Below are 12763 nucleotides of genomic sequence, written 5' to 3' on the forward strand. Positions count from 1 at the left end.
GTTGTCATTGTTGTTCTGAGGCAAGACACTGCTATTTAGCTCATGCTGGCCTCAAACGCATGATCCTCCTGCCTCAGCTGCTGCTGCTGCTGCTGCTGCTGCTGCTGCTGCTGCTTCCTCTTCTTCCTCCTCTTCCTCTTCCTCCTCCTCCTCCTCTTCTTCCTCCTCTTCCTCTTCCTCTTCTTCCTCTTCCTCCTCCTCTTCTTCTTCCTCCTCTTCCTCTTCTTCCTCTTCTACTTCTTCCTCTTCCTCTTCTTTTTCTTCTTCTTCTATTTTTTTTTTAATTTAAAGGCACTTTATTTTTAGACAACCCACACAACATGCTTTTTTTCTTAAAAACCAAAACCAAAACCAATGCCTCCACTCCAAGTAAGTCGCAGTGAAAGCAAAAGCCCAAGATGGATCAGTGCCATTTGTCCTGAGTCCTGCTGTTGTTTGCATGGTAAGTGGCAGCCAATCATGGCGACAATTATGGTGACAGGTAATAGATCCAACTTGTTAACGTTTTTTTCCATCTCTAAGCCATCCTTAAAGAAAATCATGAATGAAGTCACGCTATCTTCACGGCAGTCCAGGAGAGCAACCTGGAGTTCACCTGGATTCATGTTTTCACCAACAAACAACTGGCGGTTATTGCAATTAGCAAGGACGTGCTTAATTCGCTCCACAGCTCCAGTCGTGAAAGGCTTTCCTCTTTCTGTTTCTGTTCTTCGAGTTTGCCTCTGAGTGATTTCACGCAGTCTTTGGTGTACTCTGTAGGCCTCTTCTGTGACGCTGGCTTCTTGTAACTGATGGTTCATGACATCGTCAACACCAGTGACTTTTGGAACCTTCGCCCTCTGGACCTTCAGCGGAAGCATTTCCCCCAGTGAGCGAATCATCGACGGCACCCTCTGCTCTACTGGCCATCTTGCCCTCCACCTCCAGGCACGGCCCATCCGAGATCTCCTGGATCTTGTAGATGTCAGAGAACAGCTCGTCATGACTGAGGAGGTCCCGGTTGATGATATTGGTGATGGCTGGGGGCAGCGGCGCTAGCCTGACGGAGCAGAGCTAGCGCTTTGCAGCCGGGAGCAGCGCTTGGGTGGAGGGAGGAGCAGGCGAAAAAGCCTGCCTCAGCTTCTTAAGTACTGGAGTTACAAGTATGTGCCACCATACCTGGCCATACCTGAATTTTATCACACAATCCATATTAATTCTTCCCTTCTACCCCAAAATGGTGATCTGTCTCCCTCGTCGTTCCTTTACCTTGCAGCTACACAGAATGTCTGGATGATGAAAGAAATGAGACCTTTTTTTTTTTTTTAAATTTATTTTATTGTATATGAGTACACTGTAGCTGCCTTCAGACACACCAGAAGAGGGCATCAGATCTCATTACAGATGGTTATGAGCCACCATGTGGTTGCTGGGATTTGAACTCAGGACCTCAGGAAGAGTAGTCGGTGCTCTTAACCACTGAGTCGTCTCTCCAGCCCATGAGACCTTTTTTTAAACCACTTACGACACTACATCTTTAAAGTATGTTATGTTTAAATTGTGTGTGTGTGTGTGTGTGTGTGTGTGTGTGTGTGTGTGTGTGTGTAATTGCAATGTCCACGGAGGCCACAAGCGGGTATCTAATCCTGGACCTGGCGTTACAGGAAGTGGTAATGCACCCTACGCAGGCACTGGGAACTGAACTCTGGTCCTGGGGGTGGGGGGGCAGCAGTTCACTCTCTTAACTGCAAAAGCACCTCCCGAGCCCCCAGGCCAGTGGAAATAAATGCATTCACATTATTTTATGGCCACCACCACCAGCCATCTCCAGCCGTCTCTCCGCCTTTCCAGACTGGAGCTCAGTATTCGCCGAGGAGTCAAAAGTATTCTGAGATATTCTCAATCTAATCACAAGAGCCCGAGAAGTGGGGAGTGAGAAAGAGAGGACATCAATTCATATGTGATAGGCTGAACAGAATAAAAGACCACTTTGCACGTGTGGGTAAAGGTCAAACCTTAAGTTGACCCCTGCACTGACCCTGCAGGTCCTATCACAGCCCGGCCAGGTTCAGGAGCGACAATAGCCATCGCCTCTTGTCACAAACCCCTTTATCCTAAAGCTCCTGCTTTGCGCAAACCACTGCCCTTATCTATAACCCGCAAAGCCCCACTGTCTGTGACGATCTATGCCTCCTTCCCCCACATTTCACCCTAAGAAAGGCTGTCGGAGCTGGACAGGCTGCTCCTCGGTTCAGAGCTCTTGCTGCTCTTACAGGGGACCTGAGCTGGTTTCCAAGCATCCACATTGAGCAGCTCAGGGGATCAGACTCTCTTTTCTGGCGTCTGTGAGCACTGCAGGCCCTCTCCCCCCAACACACACACACACACACACACACACACACACACACACACATGCACGCACACACACACAATTAATTAAAAACAAATCTTTAAAAAGTAGCACTTGACTGTGGCACAGCACACAGAATTCCATTTTCTCAATCTCTCCTGCCAGTAGCTGAGGGATCTTATTCCAAGCCGAAACCCCTTTCCCCCTCTTGCAGTAATCTACAGTAAGTCCTTATATATCAGAACCTCATTTCTTTTTCTTTTTTCGGAGCTGGGGACCGAACCCAGGGCCTTGCGCTTGCTAGGCAAGCGCTCTACCACTGAGCTAAATCCCCAACCCTAGAACCTCATTTCTGATTGGGCTTAACAGCATTGAGCCGTCGGTCATCTTCCATCCTTCCCTCCCTCTAGCCCCTGCCAACCTCCCTCTACTTCTCGCCTCTTGGGAGTACCCAGCAACCACTCGGAAGCCCCTCTAAACACTCGGAAGAACGAACCACTCGGACATACCCGCTAACCACTGGGAAGTACCACGTGAGTGACATCACAACTCGTATCACCGGCGACTGTCGTATTTCACTTCCCGCTTCATGCTTAAGGTTCACGTATGTTTGGCACGTGTCGCAGTAACCCTCCTTTTTAAAGGCAGACTACCACACAGTCTCACCACACCATGTTTTGATTGCCCACTTCCTTATCGCGGACATTTGGGCCACGCCCACCTATTGGCTCTAACAATAATTCAAATAATTCTGGTCCTATTGTTGTGCTCATTAAAAAAAAAAGTCGTCTTTTTCCATCTGAATGCAAGCTTCAGAATGAGCCGATTCCCGCAGAGTGGAGCCTGGCTTCTGGTGGGATCAGCTCAAGGTTAGCAAGCTATATTGACCTAGTGGATGAACGTAAAAATCATCGTAAGGACTCCTTTCTCTCGGGGCTACCCTCAGCTCTCAATTGGACGACGGCAGGATGAGCCTGCGGATCTCTTTTACACCCTTGGTTTACAGGTTTGGTTTTACAAACCACTCCTCCTACTTTTGCATAAATACAACACTAATATTCTGCCCTTTAAATCCTTCAGGGACTTCCATAGCTCTTATCTGAGGTCCAAACTTCCCACCCTCAGGTGTCCCAGAAGCACTGATTCTCTGGTCCATCAACCAGTTCCAGCCCTGGTCAGCTTCGTGCTCTAGGGACGGTGAGTATTTTCCAGTGCCTTGAATGTGGCGAAGTGGATTGTGTGTGAGTCTGCATAATGCTGCTCTTGTCCCTAAGACAACATCCCCACTCCTTTCTGGACACCACTTGTAGCGGTTATTCCTGGTTGTCAACTTGACTATATCTGGCGTGAACTACAATCCAGAATGGGAAGGCTCACCTTTAATCCTGACCTTGAGGCTGGGGAGATACGAGTTTCTGACCTGGATCTTGGCATGGAGATCTTGAGGCAGAGTGGCTATGAATCCCAGGAGAGTAAAGCAAGGAGATCTCTGAGTTCAAGGTCATCTAGGACAAAGCAAGTCCCAGATCCAGGAATGGTGGGACACACCTGCTGGAGACCTACATAAGGTCATTGGAAGAAGGAAGAGACTCTCTCTTTTTTGCCTGCTTGCCTTGTGGGACTGAGCCACTGCTAGATCCTTGGACTTCCATTCACAGCTGCTACTGACCATTGTTGGGGAATTGGACTACAGACTGTAAGCCATCAACAAATTCTCTTACTATATAGAGACTACCTATAAGTTCTGTGACTCAAGAGAACCCTGACTAAGACACCATTCACGGGTCAAAACACTCTCAGTCTGGTTCATCTCTCTTCTTCTGTGTTCTGTTCTCACATTAGAGGAACTTCCTGGAGCTGTGCTCTTGATCTGCACAAGGCAAGTGATCGCTTGTCTTTCACCAACAATGTTTGCACGGTCTGGCAAAGTGTCCAGCATCTGTTCAAGTCTCAATAAAAGTGAACGAAGGGAGGTATAAAAGCTATGCATTGCTCTGGACCAACTCCAGTAACCGTACATGTAGAATTACCAACCTATTGGCACCTGAGTGTCATAGACAGCGTGGTGGACAAAGGTGGTTTGCCTGAGACCCTTGCAAGCCACTCTTCTTACCTCACTACCAGAGCCCTATAAATGGCAGGTCCAATGGCATTCCCTCTCACTCTCCTTCATAGGACTGGACCAATCACTGTCAACTGGTGCCAGGCATGTAGGAGGGGGCCAGTTAATAATTATGGTCAAAGCTTCTTATAGTTAATTACTTAATTTTAAGTTGCTTGAGTTTAATTCCAGCAAAAGTGATTCATGAAACTGGGGAAACCATGTAGATACTTTAAAGGGAGAAAGACATATTTGAAAAAAACAAAAAAAAACAAAAAACAAAACTCCAAAGCGACAATAAAAACACTCCTTGTGCAGAATGAAAGATCTGGGTCCATTATTCCAATATACAATGGGATGGAATTACATATGCCGGGCAGAGTTATCTGGTTACAATTTAATCAGTAGTATCAACAAAGAATCTGTCAGCTTCTTTCAAAGGATTCAGGGATAAAATGTGTCAATGGGTCCATATAAGCCAGAGAGGAAGGACCCAAGTCACTGAATCTTATGACCACCATGCCTTTAGACTGACTTTCTTGATGTCTGTGACTGTGGCAGGGGGTGTGGGGTGTGCTGGGGGTGTTGGGAGGTTGGGGGTGGGAAGAAACAAGAAGGGAGAAAAGTGGGAGGAGTACACAGATGTTTCAAGCCAGTTTGTTTTCTTTTTAATAAGTAATTTTAGATTTACTTATTTTATGTTTATGATTTTTGTTGTGTGTGTCCATGCACCATGTGTGTGTAATGCCTACAGATTCCAGAAGGGGGTGTCAGATCTCCTGGAACTGGAGTCACAGATGGTTGTGAGCTGCCCTGTAGGTGCCGGGAATCGAACCTAGGCCCTCTGCTAGAGCAGCCAGTGCTTTTAATTCCTGAACCATCTCTCTAGTCTCCGTTCATTTTGGGAAATTTTCATTTTGAGGTTTTAAGATCACTTCAGCTTATGATGCAAATCGCCTGATGATATTTATTTACACGGGTCATAATGAGAAATTACATGTTGAAGGCTGGCAAAATTTGAGGCTAATCTGATCTGTGTGTTTGCATATGTTGCTCTGACTCCCTAAATGGTGCTTCCGACTCATTTACATTCAAATCTTTGCTAAAAACCCAAAAAAGAAATACTGCTTTAAAATGTTCCTTTTATTTTTTGAGATTATAATATGATAGCACCTTTTCCATCTTCCTTTTTTTCTTCCAAATCCTCCCATCTCCCCCACCCCGCTTTTGATTTCATGACCTCTTTTTTTCATTTATTGTTCAGGGCGCAGTGTCTGCAGACAACAGCGTTCCTCTTGCGCCCTCTGGTGTTCAGTTCATATCTTTACAGTCATTACTGATTGCATCTACAGCCATTTCGAAACGTGCCTTGTGAGAAACCACTAATCTGTCTGAAGAGGAAGGTCTCAAGGAAAATTTCTGGAATTCTATCCAGTGCTTATTTTGTGGGGAAATTTCCATGAGGTGATTGAAAGAGCTTCACGTTTAAGGGAAACACGCTATTATTAAACTTACATTGTTATTAAAAAGTTGAATAGCTTGGACATGCGTGCATGAACACACACACACACACACACACACACACACACGCACCACGCACGCACGCACGCACGCATGCACGCACGCACACACTCTACTCCTGTAATTCCTGAGGAAGCCTGAGTCCAATCCGAGAAACAAGACCCTATCTCTAAATAAAGATTTACTGTCCACAGTGCCATTAGCCTGGTTTCATGCCTCAGGAATGAACAGCTGTTCCTTTTGTGGACATGGGTTTAGGACTGACTTTTAGACTTCCTGTGTAGGGGTCAAACGAACTGGAATTATTAAAGAGCTAACTGGATTCCAGCAAATACTTTAACACACAGGATAAAAGTATGCAAAATACAACTGGAGCAAATGTACCAAGAAAATAAGACTCAAATGAGTTGTGTGGGAGGGAAGGGAGAATGGATCTGGGCAGAGTGAAGGGGGAGAGGAAATGCACACAAAATACATTGTAGGCTGAGCTGGAGGGATGGCTTAGCGGTTAAGAGCACCAGCTGCTCTTCCAGAGGACCCAGGTTCAAACCCTAGCACCCACAGGGCAGTTCACAGCCATCTGTAACTCCAGTTCCACGGGAGTCTTATGGCCTCCATGGGCTCTGTGTACACACAGTACATATACTATATGCAGACAAAACACCTATACACATATAAAGCAGATATAATTAAATTCTTTTTTTTTCCGGGGCTGGGGATCGAACCCAGGACCTTGTGCTTCCTAGGCAAGCGCTCTACCACTGAGCCAAATCCCCAACCCCCTAAATTCTTTAAGTAATAAATATATTGTGTGAAACGCTCAGGGAGCTAATAAAAACAAGGAGAAAAAAGAATGAACATTAATTTGCCTCCATATAAGGCAGAATTACATATAGTAATTTATCTCTTATAATTATTTTTGGGTTAACATAAAACAATTTTTTTTCTTTTGGTCATGCAAGAAAATTTCTCTTATAATAAGGAAAACAAAGGAACAAGTCACACTTTAAGAAATAAACATCAGCGAAGGAGAATGGGCTCGCCCCATGCACTTGTTAAATATATGAAAAGAAATCCAGGGAAAATTGGCTCTGTCTTGTCAAATCCTTTCAGTCGGTCAATTTATAAACCTCTATCTTCATTCTTGAAAACCTCTCTCGCAGCCCTTTGATTCTCCATCTTGCAGGCCCTAGCCCCAGCACTAGAAGGAGCTTCTCTAATTTCCTTTGGAATTGTTAATTACAAAAATCTACATTTTATGTAATCTGGTCCATCTGCCTAGCAACAGTGTTTCAACAAACCAAGGAAACCACACAGTAGCCTCTGGGGATGCTTAAGGAGGAGGGGTGGGGTCGGGCCACCAGTTAACTGCTGAGGGGGCTACCAAGATAAGATTGCCCTCAATACAAAATCCCAGAGGGAGAAAGCAGGACAAGCAATGTTCTAGATTTTTCTCAAGCGAAACTCTGTAATTACAGTCTCCAGAGTGTCACTTGGTTAAGATGCCATAAATAGTCCTCCAAGGACAAATAAACAAAAAAATTCTTTACCCCTGAATTTCTACTCAGGTCAATGGGTTTGGTCTCATCCGCACCCTTAGGGGAGGGGTGTGGCTGGGCCCCTGCGACGGAGGGGCTGTAGTCCGTGAGTTAACTCAGGCTGGATCTCACACTACTGGGCCTGCTTCCTACCCGCTGGAGTCAGTCAAAAATAGAGAGGAATGGGGCAAGCTGAGACAGAGACCAGGAAAGCACCCACACTTTTTTGTTTCTGTAAACATTTACTTGGAGTTTATGGCTACCACATAACCCTACGAGTAAGGACCCAGCAGCGATGAATTCAGGGAGACCTATCAGATCACCAGCCACAGTCCAGCCCTCTTCACAGACGCAGACCACAAACGCAGATCAGAAAAACTGAATTAGCCAAAGGGTAAACGTTTCAATTTCATTTTTTCCCCTTAATCCTTAGGAGTGTAGCTAGACTAACAAGAGAACTCGTTAGAAAGACGAAACGAGCCGGGTGGTAATGGCACAAGACTTTAATCCCAGCGTTAGGGAGGCAGAGGCAGGATCTGTGAATTCTGTAGTCTGGTCTACACGGTGAGTTCCAGGACAGCCAGAGAAACCCTGTCCAACCTCCGTAGCTCCCACCCCTCACCCCCAGGGATGCCCAGAAGAGCTCAGGGTAGCAGGCAACTATTTGGGTATCGGAGAGGCAGCCCGGAGGAGTGAATTATATGGAGAAGGGCGCCACGGGAACTCCGAAGGTCAGATCATAACAAGCCGGAAGTGCTACCACTTAGCCACCCCTGTGGTCTTATCCAGCGCATAGAACAGAAGAGAAAATCTGCAACAGCACATCTAACAGGCTGCTACAGCCTAAGGTAAGATCAGCAGTTGCAAGGGAAAGGCAGGGGGGGGGGGTTAGCTTTTAAAAACCGCTGCAGGCCACCTAGCAAGTTTTGCAACTAGCCTGGGCTACAAGTCTCAAAACAACAATAAAATAAAGACTGCCCGACAACGCCCAGATCCTAGTCAAGCACAGCTGACTAGTCACCGTACCTCGTTTCACTTTCCCAAGCCCTGTGAAGTTTATCGCTGCTCTTGTTTACTGTCTGTTGCTGAGAGAAAATACTGTCCAAAATCAACTCAGGGAGGAAAGGGTCTACTTGGCTTTCAGGTTGCAATGTATCATTGAGAGGCAGGGACTTAAGCAGGGGACTTCTTGCTGCCTTATTTCCTTTGATTTGTTCAAGCTACCCAGGCCCACTTGCCTAGGGATGGCACCGCCCACAGTAGGCTGGACTCTCGTACATCAATCAAGAAAATGCCCCGTAGATACGCCCTCCTGTCAATCTGACAGAGGCAATTCTTCAGTTGAGGTCCCCCTCTTCCAGATATGATAAATGTGTACCCAAGATCAGCCAACACAATTTCTATAGCCGAACGAACCAGACACATCCTCGGGTATTTCCGGCTTTGTAAGTACACATTGCAGTACCCACGTTAGTAGTTGGTTTATCGGGGTTGGGGATTTAGCTCAGTGGTAGAGCGCTTGCCTAGCAATCCCAAGGCCCTAGGTTTGGTCCCCAGCTCCAAAAAAAAAAAAAAAAAAAAAAAAAAAAGTTGGTTTATTAATGCTCCTTGCCTTCTATTTTCTTCGGTTTATCAATACTCCTTGCCTTCTATTTTCTTCCCTGCTACTTATTCAATGTCAAGGGTGCTCAAAGCCCAGAAGAGAGGTCCAAAGTAGTGTCAACGACTGACTGTCCCTTTTGCCAAAAACAATGTTCCCTGAGAAAACCAGAAGCCACTCACCAGCATAAAGTTTAGTTGTGTTACTGAGTGTCAACAATCTTGACAACATCCATTTTTCTATTACCATAGGAAGGTCATACCTTAGGGGTCATTACCACAGGAGGGTCGGACTGGGGTTGGACTGGCCTGCAATCTCACTGAGAGCTCGAGCTGGTGGTAGTGAATCATCACTGTTAGGCCCCCCCCCAACCCCATCATCCTGACTCTGAGTCCCCACAGCAGGCTACCTTCCCAATCACAAGCTAATCCATCTGCTCCTACGCTCGCTCAGACGGGAGAGAGGGAGAGGCTCGTGTTTGCTTCAGTTGACAGGCACACTCAGCTGCCAAGTTTGAGCACAGACATAATGAAGAATTCAAAATTCATCTCTGAGATGGGAAAGGACATGTTATCAAAGAGACTTGTTCATGGAGGAGAAGAAATGAAGAAGAAGGAAAAGGGGCACTTGTCTAAAACATTAATCAGACTTCCTAATATGCTTCTAGTTGGGAAGTCCTCTCTGCAGACGTGGGCTGCCCTGTTTCCTTCCAAAGCTCTCTTTAAAAGACAGCCTTTGAGTCTGTCGGTGGTTTTGCATGCCTTTACCCCAGTACAAGAGACAGAGGCAGGTCAACCTCATGAGTTCGAGGCCAGCCTGGTCTACAGAATGAGTACCAGGACACCCAGGGCTACACAGAGAACCCCTACCTCGAAAAACCAAACCAAACCAAACCAAACCAAACCAAACCAAACCAAACCACCACCACCAAACAAACAAACAAAAGCAGAAGCATCTGGGACTGGGGGAGATGGCTCAGTGGTTAAGACGATACATTGCTCCTGAGAGGACCCTAGCTTGGTTTCCAATACCCATTGTAGGTGGCTCACAACAGCCTGTAACTCCAGCTTGCTGGGCTCCGACATCCCTTGTCTCCATAGGCACCTATGTTTCTCACTGGTGCCCACCTTCTCACACACATAATTAAACATAAAATACCACACTAAGAGCAGTCTTTGTGCTCATCAAAATCGTGGTTTTCAGATTTATGTTTATGTGTATGCGTGTTCTGCCCGCATGTATGCGTGTGCGCCTCATGTGTGTAGTGCGTGAGGCCAGAAACAGGTGTTGGATCCCCTGGAACTGGAGTCACACGTGGCTGTGATTGTGTGAGTACCGGGAGCTGAACCTGGGTCCTCTGCAAGATGAGTCAGGGCTCTTAACCACTGAGCGATTTTTCCAGGCCTCATGCTACCCCTTTTAAAAGACTAGCACAGGCTAGCCTCTCCCGCTTCAGTCAACGGAGAACTAGGATTGCTTGTCTATCATCAGGCCAAACTCCTTTCATGCTTTTAGGCCTCGGCTATTCCAAGTCCATACAATGGTGACACCCCCATCGGCTCCAACGACAAAACTAACACAGCAATGCCTCCCGTTCTCATGGAGTCTGACGTATGTTCATACACACACCGGTGGTTGGATACTGGGACGCCCACATGAGGTGACGGCCCCTCTTGTTCTGTACTTGTGATGCTGAGGCCTAGAGAAGCTGACTGGCGCGTCCGAGACCGCACAGCTACTGAGAGTGTGCTGGGGTTCAGAACTTTCAGATTACGACCCCCATTGTGCCCCAGACCCTGTGCTATTAACCGAACACATGACACACATAAAAGTCTGTGCTCGTTTTTACAGATGCCATCCACACTATTGGACAGATGGGCCACTGAGGACCTAAGAAGAAGTGCTCTGCTGGCTGAGCGTGACCCTGGTGGGGCGGTGGTCAGAGAGTCTGGGTGCTCTCATCTCAGAATGGGCAAACCAAAACACGGCAGTTCGCACACACACGCACGCACACTGTCAGAAGCTGAGTCAAGGGCCCGCTCTCTGCTCCCAAACCCCGTGGGAGAGAGACCTCACCGCCTGAACAGGTGGGCACTCCTGAGGCTGCAGAGCAGAGGAGACCACCAACACTGCCCACCTCTGCCCACATCCCTGGCCCAAGAGGCAACTGTATAAGGCCTCTGGGTTCCCGTAGGGGAGGGCCCGGGAGCGGCAGGACCCCTGCGCCTGAGACACTGCTGGAACCTGAAGGAAACAGACCGGATAAACAGTTCTCTGCACCCAAATCCCATGGGAGGGAGAGCTGAACCTTCAGAGAGGCGGACACGCCTGGGAAACCAGAAGAGACTGCACTCTGTGTGCATCCAGACGCCAGAGGAAAACACCAAACGTCATCTGGAACCCTGGTGCACGGAGGCTCCCGGAAAGAGCGGCACAGATTTTCCCGGTTGCTGCCACAGCGGAGAGGACTTGGGCAGTACCCCACGAGCAAACTTGAGCCTTGGAGCCGCAGGTAGGACCAACTTTTCCCCTGCAAGAAACCTGCCTGGTGAACTCAGGACACACAGAGGCAAAATTCCTCTAGGACCGGGCACTTCCTGTGTTTACCGGAAGTCCCACACCCGCGGATCCCGGCCCGCAGCAGTTCTCTGCTCCCAAACCCCGTGGGAGAGAGACCTCACTGCCTGAACAGGTGGGCACTCCTGAGGCTGCAGAGCGGAGGAGACCACCAACACTGCCCACCCCTGCCCACATCCCTGGCCCAAGAGGCAACTGTATAAGGCCTCTGGGTTCCCGTAGGGGAGGGCCCGGGAGCGGCAGGACCCCTGCGCCTGAGACACCGCCGGAACCTGAAGGAAACAGACCGGATAAACAGTTCTCTGCACCCAAATCCCGTGAGAGGGAGAGCTGAACCTTCAGAGAGGCGGACACGCCTGGGAGACCAGAAGAGACTGCACTCTGTGCGCATCCAGGCGCCAGAGGAAAACACCAAACGTCATCTGGAACCCTGGTGCACGGAGGCTCCCGGAAAGAGCGGCGCAGATCTTCCCGGTTGCTGCCTGCCTCGGAGAGGACTTAGGCAGTGCCCCACGAGCAAACTTGAGCCTTGGAACCACAGGTAGGACCAACTTTTCCCCTGCAAGAAACCTGCCTGGTGAACTCAAGACACAGGCCCACAGGAACAGCTGAAGACCCGTAGAGAGGAAAAACTACACGCCTGAAAGCAGAACACTCTGTCCCCATAACTGGCTGAAAGAAAACAGGAAAACAGGTCTACAGCACTCCTGACACACAGGCTTATAGGACAGTCTAGCCACTGTCAGAAATAGCAGAACAAAGTAACACTAGAGATAATCTGATGGCGAGAGGCAAGCGCAGGAACCCAAGCAACAGAAACCAAGACTACATGGCATCATCGGAGCCCAATTCTCCCACCAAAGCAAACACAGAATATCCAAACACACCAGAAAAGCAAGATCTAGTTTCAAAATCATATTTGATCATGATGCTGGAGGACTTCAAGAAAGACATAAAGAACTCCCTTAGAGAACAAGTAGAAGCCTACAGAGAGGAATCACAAAAATCCCTGAAAGAATTCCAGGAAAACACAATCAAACAGTTGAAGGAATTAAAAATGGAAATAGAAGCAATCAAGAAAGAACACATGGAAACAA

The 12763-nt window shown here is 47.7% G+C and overlaps 1 pseudogene; it reads right to left on the reverse strand.

Annotated features, from left to right (window-relative positions):
• Window positions 1–204: 204 nt before the first annotated feature.
• On the reverse strand, window positions 205–12395 carry LOC134481255 (translationally-controlled tumor protein-like; annotated as a pseudogene).
• Window positions 12396–12763: the final 368 nt, after the last annotated feature.

The sequence above is a fragment of the Rattus norvegicus genome, chromosome 12 (assembly GCF_036323735.1).
Source record: "Rattus norvegicus strain BN/NHsdMcwi chromosome 12, GRCr8, whole genome shotgun sequence".
Classification (NCBI taxonomy): domain Eukaryota; kingdom Metazoa; phylum Chordata; class Mammalia; order Rodentia; family Muridae; genus Rattus; species Rattus norvegicus.